We start from the raw sequence: 18,704 nt of genomic DNA, 5'->3' as shown, positions 1-18,704 counted from the left end.
TATGAGAAACTTGGGTTAGGTGAGTTAAAACCAACCTCGGTATCCCTTCAATTGGCTGATCGATCTGTAAAAATACCACGAGGAATAATTGAAGATATTCTTGTCAAGGTAGACAAATTCTATTTTCCAGTAGATTTTATCGTCCTTGATATGGAACATTAGCATAATCCTAAAAAACAAATCCCCGTGATCCTTGGGCGCCCCTTTTTAGCTACAGCTAATGCGAGTATAAATTGTAGAACTGGGGTGATGAATATATCCTTTGGAAATATGAAGGTCAAGTTAAATATATTTCGTGCCTCTGATCAACTTGCAAAGGAAGTTGAGTGCTTCCTAATAGACAAAATGGACGATCTTATAGAAGAAACCCTTTCCTATATTTTGGCAGATGACCCTCTGAAAACATGCTTGGCCTATTTTGACTTTGATATAGACAAGGCCATAGAAGCAGTCACCTCCTTACCCGACAATCAGTCTCCTACAAATTTTCTTCCTTGGAGAACTCGGCATGAACCCGGTATGATTTGATAAGGATGCGCTGCGTCTGGCTGAAGACATTAAACTTAGCGCTTGTTGGCAGGCAACCCAATTCTCGTAGGTTATTTTTGCATATTTTCTTGTCGTATTTTTTTTTATTTTCTTAACAGGATCCCTCATATTATTGATGCAACTACGGTAAAATGCTTCTATCCTCCATATGCATCATATTTTCGTCCAAAATAAAAAATATATAAAATAATAAAAATAATAATATAATTTTCAAAAAAAAATATTGAGGACAATGTCTGATCTAGGTTGGGGGGTATAGGATTCGAATTTTTAAAGAAAGTTTTCGTATTTTTAAATAAGTTTATCTATCTCAAAAAAAAAAGAAAAAAAAAACCTAATTTCTATGCTTTAGTGCTGAAATGATAATGACACAAAGTATATAAAATCTAAAAAGCCCAATGACTAGTCAGGAATAAGTCAATTTGAGTTCTTTTTATTAAAAGTTCTTTTAGCGAGTTGTAAGATAATTTTACTTTGGAATTTCACAATACACATGGCCTGCACTTCTAAGGGTTAGGTTCAACATTATGTTGTTAAGTCTGGTAGCAACCTTGAGTCCTGATGAATCATACCTATCTAATTCACTATTATCAAAAAAAAAGAGTGAATTTAGTCAGGTACATCGAAAAGGGCTACCTATTGTCAAAGGTCAGCGGATAATGAACCCGAGCATAGGTCCGTAGGGGAGTCTTGATGCCCAACACCTTATGCCATCTGGTGTGGGAGTGTTGACTGAATGCTCGCTACACGGAGGAATCATTACAAGAGTAAAAGTGCATAATTTATTTATAAATACAAAAAAAAAACAACGAAAGAAAATAATATTTGACCTTGAAAAAGACGATAGTGTGAAAGCCGTCGTTGTAAAAATTCGAGTAAACTGAAATATTACAGATAAAGCCCATGAGGTATTAAAGTAAACATCCACAACTCTCGAAATCCTGCAAGATAGGATGATTTTGAATCAGTGAATAGGTCTTATCTGACCAATTCTTGGAAACTACTAGCTTTATCAGTATTTTGGAGGATCTAAAGCCTTAGCTTGTGTATGGTCCAGATTTCACCGAGCACCCATGTATAAAAAGTCTTACAACTCCCTAACGGAAACTTAATGACCTCAACTTGAATTGCATACTGACCTAGGATTTGGGCTGACTTAGTAATTAAAACTTTGTGTGCTCTTGAAATTCTTGGCATTTATGCATTTGAAATTAGATTTTATAAAACAATAACTCTTTGAGTAGAGAAAACAGTTTGTGGGTATCTGTGCCGGAAACCTTCACGAGACAAAACTCGTCCACTAGGGCCACCTAGGGGTTTAAAGCCTTATTGCATACGGTAAATGCAATCGCGATTCCTGCGAAAGTGAGTTAGTTTTTTTATTTTACTCGAGGACTAGCAAAATGTAGGTTGGGGGGTGTGATAAGTGCTAAATAATATATAAATTAACCTCTTTCTCCTAGCACTTATTATTATTTTAACACACATATTTCGTAAATTTAACCATAAAATATGTGTTACCATCATTATTGCATTTTAATAATTATAAGAGGTAATTCGAGTTGATTTAATTATTTAATGATTAAGTCTAATGTGTACAGGTCGAGTCGAATTAATTGGGATGATGTCTGAACTAATGTGTGCAGGTCGCGTTGGCAGCTGAACCTGTGTCCACATCACCCTCTAAGTGCTTAGCGATTAATGCTCTAAGTTTGATCCCAGCTTGATCTCCCAATATCTTAGCTCACAGATCCGTTTCATTACTCTCCCAACTTCCTTATTTCTTTCAACATTGGGCTCAACAACCGACTCCCTTATTCCTTCCAAACCAAGTCCCTTCCCCATTCAAAAATAAAAAATAACACTCCAACCACATGAACCTATTCCCAGCCGAGTGGACATGTTCTCAGCCAAGATAGATGCAAATCTAATCTTTCCAGCACCTCAACGTCTTCCGGACCATCCTCCCCTTCTCCCGTGTTCCAACGAAATAGAGCTGAATCCATCTCCTCCCGGCGACTCATCTCTATCCCATGGCCAGCATCGTGTTCATCTTCCAGCTTTATCAGCATCCCAAGATCATCTCATTTCTTCCCAACGTTTCGGATTCCCTGCATCCCAGAACAGAGTCTATCTCCTCCAAAAATCAAGCCTCTCATATTCATCTTCCCTTCCGGATGAGAACCAGCAACCTTCTGCTGGATTATTCCCAACGTCCGAAGCTTCCCGAGCTTCCTCTCGTTCCAGATCAGCTTGTATCCCAGATTTCCTCTCACAAAACCAATCCCGCAGCATGCCAGTCGTTCGGATTGACTCTGTCGTCCACGTCTGTCACAGCCTTCCCCTGTTTCAGGATTAATTCCAGCCGAGAACACCATCTCACGTTTGATTCCAGCTGCCATATCATCCACGAATCATTCCGTTCGCGATGGCGTTCAACGCATCCCCTGTTTCAGCGGAACAGAACCATCACGAGCATCTTCTCTCAGCCATATCCACTACTTCCGAACCAGCCAGCATTCCGGATCACCTTCTCCCAACTGCTAGCTGTTCCCAAGCTTCCTTTCAATCCGGATTAAGTCCAATATCCATGGATAGAACCAAATCATTTCTTCCCAGCGTCCGGATAGACATCATCTCCCTTTGATTCAAGCATCCACCGTCCGCATGAGCTATCCAACCATTCACAAGCAACTGCATCCTTCTCGGATTCGGAACAGGATCTCATGCTTGAAGAAATGATCAGATCCCAGCCTCCGAAATCCTCTCAAATGCTTGCGTCCCAGCTGTTCTTCCGTTCTCAGCTGCTCAACCGAAGTTCAGCTCCATCAGCCACGGATAGACTCAAATCATCATCCGCAAGATAACTGCCACATCCAAGGAACAAAGGATAGAAGTCATCTGCCTTATCCCGCTTTCGTTCATCTTAATCCTTCATTCGAAACAGAGGAGAGAGGAGGAGATTGCAGCTATAAAAGGAGGGAGCTTCACACGGAGAAGAGGCAAGCTTTGGGGGTCCGGTTCCAGGATCTCTTCGGAACAGGGGAGAAGCCAAGTTCCCACGAAGAAAAAATAAAAAAAAAAAGAGAGAAAAGAGAGGGAGAGAATACTTTGTGATATTTTGGGAATAGAGAGAGTGGGATGGAAGGAAAAGATTTTTATATGAAGATGGAAGCCTGCTGCTGTGCTGCTGCTGCCGTCTACCACTCCATGAAAGGCTGATCTCCTCACTAGGGCTGGATGCAGCCCTAACAAAGAGACACGGGTTTTATATTTTATTTTATATCCTTGGGGTTGTATGAACTTATTGTTTTTAATGGATATCTTCTTTTGAATCATATTTAATTTCTGTGATTTTAAGTATAATGTTCGTACAACTGTTTTTCATGATCACTGAGTAAATATAAGATAGTCCATGCTTAAGGAAGATGCAGTGTGCTACCACCTTAGATTAGGGTAGACATTTCATGCCAACTGAAGATGGATTATGCCTAAATTACTTTTGTGAATTTCTATTCAAATGCTTATTAGGCTTGTAGCCAATTTGCATGTTAATCCAAGAACGAAATAAATTATAAATAACCCTTGTTCCGATGTTAGTGGTGAATTCCTTGCCCTAAGTTCTCCCAAACTGATATCCCTTTAATTGCATTTTCTTTTATTAAATTGCTTAGTTTAATAGTCTTCACAAATTCTCTTTTTCAAATATTTTTATTTTTAAAGAAAAACAACTATACCCCAATCCCTGTGGATCGATACCCGTAACCACTATCCTACCAGATACGTGCTATTGCGTGGTCTTTAAAGTTGACTATCAGTCATAGATAAGTTTGATACAATCATCGACAGCGTAACCCAACTGACCCAAACCCAAGCTAGGACTACTTCAGAAATTATTGCGCAACTGGAGAATATCTCTGAAGGAGTTCGTTTGCTTATGGAGTGTTAGCGAAGAAATTTGGGTGCTTCATCTTCTTCTTCTAGGCGTCCACCTTCCTAGACTTGTATTTTTTTTGAAAATCATATGAAGTCCTTTCGGACTTTCAATCATTGTACTCAATTGTGTAATACTTGCAATGAATTGAAAAGACTTTTTTAAGAACTTGTGTATTTTGTGCCTTTTGTGTTTTGAGTACTATGTACTTTCTGAACATCTTTTATGTATTCAAGCTTACAATGAATGAAGAGCATATCTTTTTGTCTCATTAACTATGCCTCTTGTATGTTTTTGACTCTTTGATACTTCATCTTTTTGTTATGATGACAAATAGTGGGAGAAAATATGATATAATTACAAGTAAAGGGAATCACTAAACAAAAAATTTTTTAAGCAAAATGTGATTTGTTCTTAGTGGATTCGATACCTCGAGGTTCATTATTCCTCCGTTGGGGCTCCTCAAGGAGTAATCTCTAGAATCTATTTAAGGGATATTCGGAGATTAGTTGAATCATATTTAACAACAAATCGTCAGATTTTTCTTTCTATAATTGAGAACTTAAGCTCAAGTTTACAACATTAAAAGAAAATTAAGAAAACTTGAACAAAGTTCCAACAAAATTGAATGTACATGTTGAGGGAGAGAATCTGAAATTCTAAGAAAGCAAATTCATTAAAGACATATAAGCCAAATAATTGATTGTATGATTTGAAGGCTTATATAATTCCAAATGAAAGGGGGAGCTTTAATTTTCAGAATTTACTGACTCATACCTTTCAATTTTGGATATACTAAATAACTAGATATTTGAATTCATTTCAAAACTTTACCTTAAATTATTTCTTGAATGAGTAATTCACTTTACAAATACTCAATGTTTTGTCATCATCAAAAAGGGGGAGATTGTTGAGCGATTGAGTAAATCCCTAATTGATTTTGATGAGCTCAAAGCATTTGAGTATTTCTTATGTTGTTCTAATGAATTCAATCTAGTGTTTCAGGCAAATCTTTATGAATTTCTATTTAAGTGCCTTGAGCTTTGGTTCAAAGTATTTTGGCTAAGTATTGGACTCAATTTGAACCAAAGTCTGCATCACGAGTCGACTCCGGAACATTGCGAGTTGACTCCGAGACACTTAAAGTTTCTGGCACAAGCTCGAGTCGACTCCGGAACTCTCCGAGTTGACTCCGACTGAGAATAGACAGAAAGACAGAACGATGAAATTTAGCCCCTGTTAGCGAGTCGACTCAAAAAGGTTTCGAGTCAACTCCGATGCTTGGCGAGTCGACTCCAGATGGTCCCGAGTCGACTCCAAAGGATAACAGACAGAAAGACAGAATGATGAATTTTAGACCCTGTCATCGAGTCGACTCTAGAAGGTTGCGAGTCGACTCCGACGCTTGGCGAGTCGACTCCAAGTTTGTCCGAGTCGACTCCTAGAGAAAAGCAGTCTGAAAGGCAGAGACTCAGTTTCGGAGATCCTATGAACGAGTCGACTCCAAGTGTTTCAGAGTCGACCCTCAAGTTAGCCGAGTCGACTCCAACAAGGCCCGAGTCGACTCCGAGGCAGAACAACTCAAAAGACAGAGAATCAATTTTTCGGTCTATGAGAATGAGACGTCTCCCAAAGATCTCGAGTCGCCTCTCAAGTCCGCCGAGTCGACTCCAAGTAAGCCTGAGTCGACTCGAGAAAGAAAAACAGAAAGTTGGATTTCTGGAACCCTGAGAATGAGCCGACCCTTAAGTGCCCGAGTGGTCTCCAGCTGTTGGCGAGTCGACTCCAGTTTGATCCGAGTCATGAGGCATGCATTTTAATTCAAATCTGGAATAGTGGGAGAGTAGTCTCCAGTAAAGCACGAGTCGACTCCAGTAATAGACGAGTCGACTCCAGATCGTGTAAGTCAGAGTGGAGTCGACTCGGATCCCAACGGATACATTGTCAGATTGTGCAGACGGGTCAGAACGGCTCCAAATCACTCTCTAATGGCTATTTTTCAAAAGAAATCACTTAAATAGCTAGAGTGAACAGTAGTAGACAACAAGAGAGTTATTCCATTTAAGCATTAAAGTTTTTCAACTATCAAGAGCTTCCATCGAGTGAATCCAAGCAAAAGAAGGAAGAAGTGCATTCAACTCAAACCCAATAGGCTTCCTTCGCATTCAAGGCTCTACCTACTGTTCTCCATCCTTTGGCTCATTCAAGAGGAGACTCAGAAATCGAGAAGCCCCACTTCCTCATCTCAAATCTGTTTGAGGGCTTCTAACCCAACCTTGCTTATATTGTTTCATATTTGCTTTTTTAGAAGCTTCTTCTTGCGAACTATAAACTCTTATTTTGTATACTTGATTCAATCAGGGGATTGATTCAAGGGTTGTAAGGTTTGTTGGTGAGCCAAAGATAAAACCAACGGTGTAAGATTGTGGTTGGTGAACCGGTGAAAACCAACTGGGTTTGATTGTGAACCCAAAAAAATAATCGAGTGGTTCTAGTCGGTGAGCCTGTCAAAACCAACCAAGTTCGTTGTGACCTCGTGAAAACAACAAGTTAGGTTGTAAGCTTACAAAACAACCGGCTGTATTCCTAGAAATTATAGTGAACTCCCAAGTGCGGCTTGGGGAGTGGACGTAGAAGCAAGGGTTGACTCCGAACCACTATAAAACTTTCTGTGTTTGTATTGGACCGTGTCTCTTTCTCTCTCTTCACTCATTGCATCTAATGATCTAACTAATTCACTTGCAGTAGATTTAGTTAATCACTCACCTTATTTTTAATTGGTCAATAATTAATTAAAACCCAATTCACCTCCCCTCTTGGGTTGTCTCCTTGGGCAACAATAAGATTAGGTCGCTCAGTTGAAGATAGTGTAATGAGAAGATAACTGATGTCAGTTATTAAAATTGCTAGAAGTGGACGATAGACGTGAGTAACAGCTATTAAAGTAGGTAGATATTATATTTTAGTATAAATAAGTAGAATTCTACTCTATAGAGGACTTGCTGGTATCCAAGTTAATATGCAAATTGGCTAAAAATAGGTGGACGTAAAAAAGGCAGAATAGAAATGTAGAAATAATCCCGATTAATTAAAGATAGGTATCAATCTGATAGAACTGAATGATGATCCCGAAGGGCATGCGTTAGTGGAAGACAAATAGTATCAATTACTTAAACTGTCACCTGTGGAATGTGGACAACAACCATTAGGAATGGGTAGCAATTTTTTTAATCATATAAATATTAGAATTGTATTTCATATTGAAGATCCTTCAACAATCAGTCAATCTTGTTCATTTATTTTATCTTTATCTTTTATCCTAAGAGCAGACGTAACTCAGATCCTCTACCATAGCTTCATGGTATACATCTTACCATAGCCCTCCGCGACACTCTTACTATAACCCCATGCTACAATCTTTCCACCATAGCTCTGTGCTACATTCCTATTTTATCTTAGCTTACTTTACTCGAAGGTTTCTGCCTCAAGAGTAGTGTTAATTTAGTTTTTTCTATCTAGTAGGCTACACCCCTATCTCTATCCAAATCCAACTTTCTTGAATGGTGGTGTAATGATGGTGAATGTCCTTGAAGGTTAAAGCATCTAAAGCCATGCTACTTTCATATTCTTCATTCAATTACCATCTAAAGCATCTGAAGGTATAATTTGATCCAGCCAAAAGTCCTTTAGAAGTTACCTGACCGAGTTATTTATTGTCTCGGTGGAGAGGCCCAGGTGGCAGAGGCATTGTCGGCCCTCATCATGAGGGGGCGTTGTTGACCCCCTAATGGATTTTTGATGAATACAAAACACTAGAGTATAATTTCATTTATCTTAACAAATTAATTGAGGATTTCATGTATTTTATTAAGAATATTGTTAAGAAATGTCTAGGCAAGTTCCCATGATTTTTTAAGGACTTATTGAAGAATTTTTGAGATGAAAGAAAAAGTTCAGGGACAGCCGAGACGTCTCCGGGTTGTCTCAGAGACGTCTCTGGCACAAACAGGAAGAACTGGCACGTCTGGAGACGTCCCCGGCACCTGCCGAGTCGTCCCCGCGATAGCGGAGTCGACTCTCTCAGTAGCGGAGTCGACTCTCTCAGTGGCGGCAGAAAGGCAGTTTTCAAGAGATATGCGCGAGACGTCCCCACCGTACGCGGAGTCGTCCCCGCACGTAAAAAGCAGACTTCCCGAGTCGTCCCCGAGGTAGCGGAGTCGGCTCTCTCAGGGTTTTCCAGAGGATGTCATTTTCGGTGATAAGGCAGCGGAGACGTCCCCTGAAAGAGCGGAGTCGACTCTCTCAGAGAATTCCAGAAGACATGTTTTTCGGAGTTATAACAGCGGAGTCGTCCCCATGCAAAAAGTGCAAACAAGCCGAGACGTCCCCGTAAAGTACAGAGACGACCCTCTCAGAAAAACAGAAAAACAAGGATTCAAACGATACAATTCCAGAGTCGTCCCCGTAAAGTGCCGAGTCGACCCCAAACAAAGTAAAAAGTAAATTTATACAGCCGAGACGTCTCGCGTTGAAGCGGAGACGTCTCCGGAGCGCCTGGGACGCGACTGACAACTTTTGCAGGTTTGGTTTGAATTTCAAATCTCTTTTACTTTATCTCTAACGGCTATATTTGCTTTTTGGACTATAAAAGGGACCTCTTACGTGCTTCTCAACAACTCTTCACCAACCCAAAGCTAGATCATTTAAGAGAGAAGCAAGAGAGAGAAGTTCAAGGGAGTGAGTGCATTCAAGTGAAGAAATCAAGTGCTTTCAAGCTTTCCAAGTGATTTCAAGCTCAACCACTCTCTTCCGCTCGGGATTCAAAGCTCATACTCAAGCCTACGCGATCCACATCGGAAGAATCATCATTTCCCACGCTTCCAACGGCAAAAGGATTCTTCCGGGTTCTATTGTTTATCATTGTCATATTTGCTTATTTAAAGCTTTTCAATCCTTTGTAAAACCTTTCATTGTGGTGCTTGTTCCAGTCAAGGGATTTGGAACAAGGGAAAGGCGTCCCAAGCCTAAGTGAAATTGGGGGTTATAGGGTTTGTTGTTAGCCCGGTGTAAAACAACGAGTTGGGTAGTGAACTCGCAAAACTACCGTACTGTAATCGTGGATTATAGTGGAAATTTCCAAAGGTGCTTTGGGGAGTGGATGTAGGAGCAGTGGAGGCTCCGAACCACTATAAAAGCTTGTGTTTGCGATTGTTTGTCTTCATAGCTTTATTTTAGCTTTAGCTCATACATTTGTGTGTTTTATTTTTTTAATTAGACAAAAGTTTTAAAACACCCAATTCACCCCCCCTCTTGGGTGACCATCTCTGGGCAACAAGTGGTATCAGAGCAGGTGCTCTGTGTATTTCTTGAAAGACCTAACCGTCTTAGCCAAAGATCTAGATGGCAATACCCTTTAACAATGTTCCTGCTGAGGGGCAAGCAACCAATAGACCTCCACTCTTCAATGGGACAAATTATACCTATTGGAAGACTAGAATGAGAATCTTCATTCAAGCACAAGACTATGCCTTGTGGAGGGTTATAGTCAAGGGACCACAAGAACCATCACACATGGTTAATGGCATTCAAGTTCCCGAACCTGAGGAGGATTGGGATGAGAATGATGATAGGATGGCTCAACTCAATTCAAGAGCCATGAACTCATTATTTTGTGCTCTAGATGTAAATGAGTTTAATAGAGTCTCCACATGTAGTTCCGCTAAGAAAATATGGGATAGGCTTGAAGTTACCCACGAGGGTACAAATCAAGTCAAAGAGTCCAAAGTGAACATTCTAGTTCACAAATATGAGTTGTTTAAGATGGAACCCAATGAAACCATCACATGCATGTTTACACGCTTTACCGATATAATTAATGGTCTAAAGAGTTTGGGTAAATCTTATACTAATCCGGAACTTGTAAGTAAAATTCTCAGGTCTTTGCCGAAAGCATGGGAAGCAAAGGTCACGGCAATCGTAGAAGCCAAAGACCTCAACACCTTGGGGCTAGAACAACTTTTGGGCTCATTGATGACGCATGAGCTCACGATGAAGCAACATGAAGATGATTTGCCAAAGAAGAAGATAATTGCACTCAAGGCTACTTCGAGTATGTGTGAAGAAGAAAGTAGTGAGAGTGAGGAAGAAAGTGAGGACGAGGACTTGGTTTGATAGTTAGGAAGTTTAAAAAATTCATGAGAAAAAAGAAACCCTTTCCAAGGAAAAAGTTTGGAGGGAGAAATGATTGGGAAAAAGAAAAAGAAAAAAAAAGAGACCCAATCATATGCTACGATTGCAAGAGACCGGGACACATTCGTTCCGAATGCCCTCAACAAAAGAAGTTTTTTGGAAAGAAGAAGAAGAAGGCATTGAAGGCAACATGGGATGATAGTGACACATCATCCTCCGAGGAAGAGAAGGAAGAGACCGCCAATTTGTGCTTCATGGCATTCGAAGACGACGAGGTATGTCAAAACTCAACTATAAATTTTACTTTAGAAGAATTGTATGAAGCTTTTCAAGAACTTATGGGTGATTGTAGTATGTTAGGAGCAAAGAATAAAGAGTTAAAAGCCTCCAATCAAAAACTGAAAGAAGATATTGAAAACCTATTGATTGAGAAGGAGAGCGTTAAAAATATTAACACCATTGACCTAGAAAATAGAAACTTAAAACTTAGCATTGAAAATAAAACGGAAAAAACACTAATTAAGGAATTAAATCTAAAAGTAAAATCTCTACTCGATAATAATACCTCACTTGCACAAAATGTTGAATCCCTTAAAAAGGATAAGGAAGAACTAGTTAAAGAAAATTTAAATCTTAAGAATGAGGTACATAAATACAAACCAATTGTTGAAAAATTCACACAAAGCTCTGAAAAATTAAATCTTATTCTTTCAAATCAAAGAGCTATTTTTAATAAAGCCGGATTAGGATATAAAACTAACAAACAACAAAAGTATCTAAAGAATTTCTTTGTAAAAGCAAAAGATGTAAAAACTGAAAAACCTACATGCTTTCATTGCGGAAAGAATGGACATAAAGCCTACTCTTGTATTCAAAGAAAGATCCAAACTAACAAGAGTACATTTGTGAAAGCTAAAAACATAACTAAAGTATGGGTGTCTAAGGGAACCAACTACACTAACCACGAAGGACCCAAGAAAACTTGGGTACCTAAGAGCTTCACATGATCATTTTGCAGGTATGCCTTGCAGCCGGGAATAAAAGGAGAATGTGGTATCTTGATAGTGGTTGCTCAAAGCATATGACCGGTGACAAGAGTCTCTTCGTCACTTTGAAATCAAAAGAAGGAGGAGTAGTCACATTTGGAGACAATGCTAAAGGTCAAATCATTGGTGTTGGTAAAATCTCCATTTCACCCTCCTCTTTTATTGACAATGTATTGTTAGTTAATGGACTAAAACATAATCTATTAAGTATAAGTCAATTTTGTGACAAGGGATTTAAAGTGTCATTTGAATCATCACTATGCATAATTAGTAGTCCAATTGACAATGAGATCATACTCACAGGACATAGGCATGGAAATGTTTACATGGTTGATCTTGATGATCTCACCATGAAGGATGGCCAATGTCTTGTAGCCATGAGTCCCAAAGTCAATGAGACTAGTTGGTTATGGCATCGTAGGTTAGGACATGCTAGCATGGATTTAATTTCTAAATTGATTACAAAAGATCTAGTCAAAGGACTACCAAAGATAGATTTTGAAAAGAACAAAATTTGTGCTGCATGTCAATTAGGAAAACAAACGAGAAGCTCTTTCAAGTCTAAAAACATAGTCTCAACAACAAAACCCTTAGAACTAATCCACATGGATTTGTTTGGACCCACTAGAACTGCTAGTCTAGGGGGTAAGAAATTTGGTCTTATAATTGTTGATGATTTTTCACGTTTTACATGGGTTTCATTTCTTGCACATAAAGATGAGTCCTTTCCCGCTTTTATCAAGTTTCATAATAGAGTTTCGAATGAACTCAATCTTAAACTAAAAGCAATTAGGAGTGATCATGGTACCGAGTTTGAAAATCAGCACTTTGAAAAGTTTTGTGACGAAAATGGTATCAATCACAATTTCTCGGCACCTAGGACACCCCAACAAAATGGGGTGGTAGAAAGGAAGAATCGCACACTAGCAGATATGGCTCGTACCATGTTGTGCGAATCGGATCTACCAAAATATTTTTGGGCTGAAGCAATAAATACTGCATGTCACATTTTAAACCGTGCATTAGTTAGATCCATCTTGAAGAAAACACCTTATGAGTTAATAAAAGGTAAGAAACCAAATATAAGCTATTTTTATGTTTTCGGTTGTCGATGCTTCATTTTAAATAATGGAAAGGACAATCTAAGCAAATTTAGTGCTAAATCAGATGAGGGGATCTTCTTAGGTTATTCCTCATCTAGTAGAGCATACAGGGTCTTCAACAAGAGAACTCTTGTTGTTGAAGAATCCATTCATGTTGTTTTTGATGAAGCTAACGGAGATTCTTCTAGAAAAGAAGAAGATGGTGATGCAGGTATACTTGAAGACCGAATGAAGGAATTCTCCATACAAGACAAACAACATGAGGATGAGATCAAAGAAGATACAATTCAGCAAGATGAAGAAGATCAACCTCCATCAAGAAATCAAGATCTTCCTAAGGAATGGAGGTATGCACATGGTCATTCAAGGGATCTAATCCTTGGTGATCCTTCGCAAGGGGTAAGGACAAGATCCTCTCTAAGAAATACCAGTAATTATCTTGCTTTCGTTTCACAAATAGAACCTAAATCACTAGAAGAAGCCGAAAAAGATGATAATTGGATGAATGCTATGCAAGAGGAATTAAACCAATTTGAAAGAAATGAAGTTTGGACTCTAATGAAAAGACCCCCTAATGTTACAATTATAGGCACCAAGTGGGTGTATAGAAATAAACTAGATGAAGATGGAATAGTCATAAGAAACAAAGCTAAACTAGTTGCCAAAGGTTATAATCAGGAGGAAGGAATAGACTTTGATGAAACTTTTGCTCATGTTGCTAGATTAGAAGCTATTAGACTACTTTTGGCATATGCATGCTTCATGGATTTTAAACTCTATCAAATGGATGTAAAAAGTACATTTTTAAATGGTTATATAATGGAGGAAGTTTATATAGGACAACCTCCAGGCTTTGAAAACCACTTACATCCAGATTACGTTTATAAATTGCATAAAGCATTGTATGGACTTAAGCAAGCTCCTAGGGCATGGTATGAAAGATTAAGTAATTTTCTAATTGAAAATAAATTTAAGAGAGGAAATGTAGACAAAACCCTCTTCATTAAAAGAAAAGAAAATGACTTATTGCTTGTGCAAATTTATGTGGATGATATAATTTTTGGTGCTACTAACGATAGTCTTTGTCAAGAGTTTGCCAAGCTTATGCAGGGAGAATTTGAAATGAGCATGATGGGTGAACTCAACTTCTTCCTTGGGCTACAAATAAAACAATCAGAGGAAGGCATCTTCATCAGTCAGTCCAAATACATCAAGGAAATGTTGGAAAAATTCAAGATGAAGGATGCAAAGGAAATCAGCACACCCATGGGCTCAAGTTGCAAGCTTGACAAAGATGAAAAAGGTAAAAATATAGACTGCAAATTGTACAGAGGTATGATAGGCTCATTACTTTACCTTACTGCTAGTAGACCAAATATATTATTCAGAGTTTGTATGTGTGCTAGATACCAAGCATGTCCTAAGGAATCACACTTGCAGGCTGTTAAAAGAATTTTTAGATATCTGGTAGGGACATCTAATGTAGGCTTATGGTATTCTAAACAATCTGACATAAATTTAATTGCTTATTCCGATGCTGATTTTGCCGGGTGCAAACTCGACAGAAAAAGCACAAGTGGCACATGTCAATTCTTAGGTGCTAATTTGGTTTCCTGGTTTAGCAAAAAACAAAATTCAGTTGCCTTGTCCACAGCTGAGGCTGAGTACATTGCAGCTAGAAGCTGTTGTGCCCAAGTTCTTTGGATTAAGCAACAACTTGAAGACTTGGGTATCAAAATGGATAATATACCAATTAAATGTGATAATACAAGTGCAATTAATTTAACAAAAAATCCTGTCCAACACTCTAAGTCAAAGCATATAGAGATTAGGCATCATTTTATTAGGGATCATGTGCTGAAAAATGATGTGATGATTGAATATGTATGTACTAAAAATCAATTGGCCAATATCTTTACAAAGCCCCTTTGTAAAGATAGATTCAACTTCTTAAGGAATGCTTTGAGCTTGTATGATCCTAGCAAATAAATTGAACTTGTATTGCATTGCTTTGCTACTCAAACTAGTAATCCACCTCAAGGTAAACATAAGTGAAAGCATGAATTCATCTAAGCTAAATGACGAACTGTTTGACTTTCCGGAGGATGGTTACCCTCCCTTGGACTCTTCATGGAGATATTTTCAGAGCCTATTTCATAGGTATTCGAAATTTGGTCAAACATTCCTCATTTCAATATTAATAATTCAAAAATCATTATCAAATTATTATAGGATGTATTATTAAGGGGGAGGATCACAAACAAATTCACTCTGTGTTTATCAAAAGAAATCATGTTGATTAGGGTGATTAAATAAAAAATTGGAAAAAGATAGAATTCAGTCTGAAATTTTTCAGTGCCGGAGACGTCTCTGGCAAATCGCAGAGACGTCCCCCCAGGCGAGACGTCTCGCCTTAGTCGCGGAGACATCTCGGAGACCGAACGAGGGTTTTTAAAATAGGTCGAAACAGCTCGAGCCGACCCGAGCTTTCCCTTTCATCCCCGACAAAAACAAAAACCCTAGCCTCCATTTTTCTCCACCACAAACCCTAGCCTCTTTCTCCTCATTTCCCTAGGATTTCCATTCAATGGCACCCAAAAGAGCTAGGAGGACTGGTGGGAGGCGTCCTAGGGCAGCGGCCGACGGTGAGGAACGAAGGGAAGAACCTTCCGCGCCGTCTCCTCCGGTTGCTCCGCCGACCACAACCATTTCCTGTGCAAATCGCACAGTGACAACCGGGAGGTACATAGATTTTCATTTTCTAGATAATGAGGGGTTCTCTATTGGAGAGAGACTCCGAGCCCAAGGGTGGGAGCACCTTTGTACCCTCAATACCTCGACCTACCCCGGCCTTGTTAGAGAAATGTTTAGTAATATGGCTTTAGGGGACTTAGGGTACACTGCATATGTCCGGGGGACATTAGTAGAAATTAATGAGGACATCTTATCCACTGTTTTGCAAATCCCTAAGGACGGTGAGGCTCCAACCTCACATCCCCAAAGGGAAATAGCCCTAAACTTACTTTTAGGACGAGAGGACTGCGGCCCTCTTGATGTAGTGAACTCACAAGACCTAAATGCCGAGATGAGATTACTTTTAAGTATTGTCAACCGGGTCTTGTTTCCTAAAATCGGTCGCTTCGATTTTGTTTCGGAGCGAGATTTAGTTATCATGCACCATATCCTACTAGGGATTCCTCTAAACCTCCCTAGACTCATGTTAAACTACATTGCTCTATGTCATAGGTATTCTAGGTTTAGTATACCCTATGGCATGATATTTACCCTAGTATTTAAACACTTTAAGGTTCACATTCCCGAAAATGAACCTGCAAAACCCTTGAGAAACACCGACTACTATAATGAGGGCACAATGCGAAGAATGGAGTTTCAAAAGGTAGATGGGTCTTGGGTCAAGGTACCAAAAAGAAAAGCTCAAACCCTAGAGCCTGAGATCCCACATCAGGAGTCTGACCACCACTCTCCTCCACCCAGCCACATGGATTTCCCTGATATACCTTCCAGCTCAGCTGGACCTTCCACATCCATGCCACCACCTCCTCCAGTCAGTGGGCCCTCCTTCCTATCAGAAGACCAGATGCGTACCTTAGCATCTGTCATTTGCCAGCAGATGAGGGAGGAAATGTATGGAGTGATTGATTAAAACCCCATTTGATTTTGATGAGCTCAAAGCATTTGAGTATATCTTGTGATTACTAATGAATTCAATTGAGTGTTTCAGTGAAAATCCTGTCCAAGTGTCTCTAGATTTGGTTCATAGTATTTTGGATAAGGTAAGAAGTCTGCTGAACCAAAGTCTGAGACTCGAGTCGACTCCCGAGTATCACGAGTCGACTCCAAGCGTATCAAGTTCACTGGCACGAGCTCGAGTCGACTCCAGATCAGTACGAGTCGACTCCGACTGAGAACAGACAGAAGGACAGAAAGCTTCAACTCAGAAACTGTCAACGAGTCGACTCCCGAAGTGCGCGAGTCGACTCCAATGTTCAACGAGTCGACTCCAGGGTAGTAAGAGTCGACTCCAAGAGAAACACAAAGAAAAGTTAGAGAGCAGTTTTCGGGTCTGAGATTCGAGTCGACTCCAGTGGAACGCGAGTCGACTCCGATGGTTGGCAGGTCGACTCCAAAGAAGGTAAGAGTCGACTCTCAGAGGAACACAAGGAAAAAGTCAGAGAACGATTTTCGGACTCTGAGATTCGAGTCGACTCCCGCAGTATGCGAGTCGACTCCGAGACTGAGCGACCATCAACAGACAGAAGACCATGTTACTGCCTCTGAGATTCGAGTCGACTCACAGACAGCTCGAGTCGACTCCGAGACAAGCTTCACGTCAAAAGGCAGAAGACCAACTTTCGGAAACTGAGAGCCGAGTCGACTCCAAGGAAGTTCGAGTCGACTCCAAGACTGGATGAGCCAAAAGACAGAGAATCGGGAGTTCGGGCTCTGAGATTCGAGTCGACTCCCAGGACAGTCGAGTCGACTCGAGTGGACAAAATTCAAAATTGGATCCACGGACTTCAGTGGATGAGCCAACTCCAAAATTGCCAGGTCAGCTCCAGAAGTTGGCGAGTCGACTCCAGGTCAAGACGAGTCGACTCCCAGTCAAGACGGCAACTTTAATTCAAATTTGGAACAGTTGCCGAGTCGACTCCGGAAAAGCGTGAGTCGACTCCTGCTACAGCCGAGTCGACTCCTGATCGCGCGAGTCGACTCCAACCCACCAACGGTCATATTGTCAGGCGGCGCAGAGTGTGCAGAACGGCTAGAAAAAGCAGAGTAACGGCTAGTTTCCGTGGGGGTTGGCTTAAATAGCCACAGAGGACTGTAGCAAGGCAGAGAACAGATATTCCACTTCAAGCATTCAAGTTTTCAAGCTCTCCAAGTGCTCTTAAACGAAAAAGGGAAGATCTGCATTTACTGCTCCAACAACTTCTTCCCAACAATCAAAGCTTCCTCCTCCTGCATTCAAGTCGACCACTCTTTCAAGAGGAGACCGGAGTTCCAGAAGCCATACCTCTTCACCAGCTTAAAAGCGTTTGAGGGCTTCTAACTCCTTTACGATTATATTGTTTTAAATCTGCTTTTTGAGAAGCTATTTTCTGTTTTCTTCTATCTCTTGTATTTACTTGATTCAATCGGGGGATTGAATCAAGGGGTTTAAGGTTGGTTGGTGAGCCAAGTTAAAACCAACGTGTGTAAGGGTTTGATTGTGAGCCCGGGAAAACAATCGAGGTTGGTTCTAGTCGGTGAGCCTGGAAAAACCGACCGAGTTCGTTGTGAGCTCGTAAAACAACAAGTTTGGTTGTGAGCTTGTAAAACAACCGGCTGTAATCCAAGGGGGTTATAGTGAAATTCCCAAGTGAGACTTGGGGAGTGGACGTAGGAGCAAGGGTTAGCTCCAAACCACTATAAAACTTTGTGTTTGTAGTGCATTGTCTCTCATCTTCTTCCCCGCACATTTCTCACAGCACTAGGCTTTAATTAAATAACTTGCTATAGTTTTTAATTAATCATCCATAAAGTTTTAATTAGCCAAATTATTTTAAAAATCCAATTCACCCCCCCCTCTTGGGTTGTCTATCTGGGCAACAAGTGGTATCAGAGCCAAAAACTCTTCCACTCAAGAGTTAAAAGATCAAAATGACAACCCCATTTGGATCTTCTCACATTGAGGGTCAGTCCACCCAAAGACCCCCTTTCTTCAATGGATCTGACTACTCATACTGGAAGGCTAGGATGAGAATATTCATCCAAGCCCAAGACTATGAGATGTGGTCCATTGTAGTAAATGGGCCATACATCCCATCCATTTACGTAGATGGTGTTAAGGTACCTAAACTAGAAATGGACTGGGATGAACAT

The sequence above is a fragment of the Phoenix dactylifera genome, chromosome 2 (genome assembly GCF_051530095.1).
Source record: "Phoenix dactylifera cultivar Ajwa chromosome 2, Ajwa_hap1_PhDact_Kaust_v1.1, whole genome shotgun sequence".
NCBI lineage: Eukaryota > Viridiplantae > Streptophyta > Magnoliopsida > Arecales > Arecaceae > Phoenix > Phoenix dactylifera.
This window is presented reverse-complemented; position numbering follows the sequence as displayed.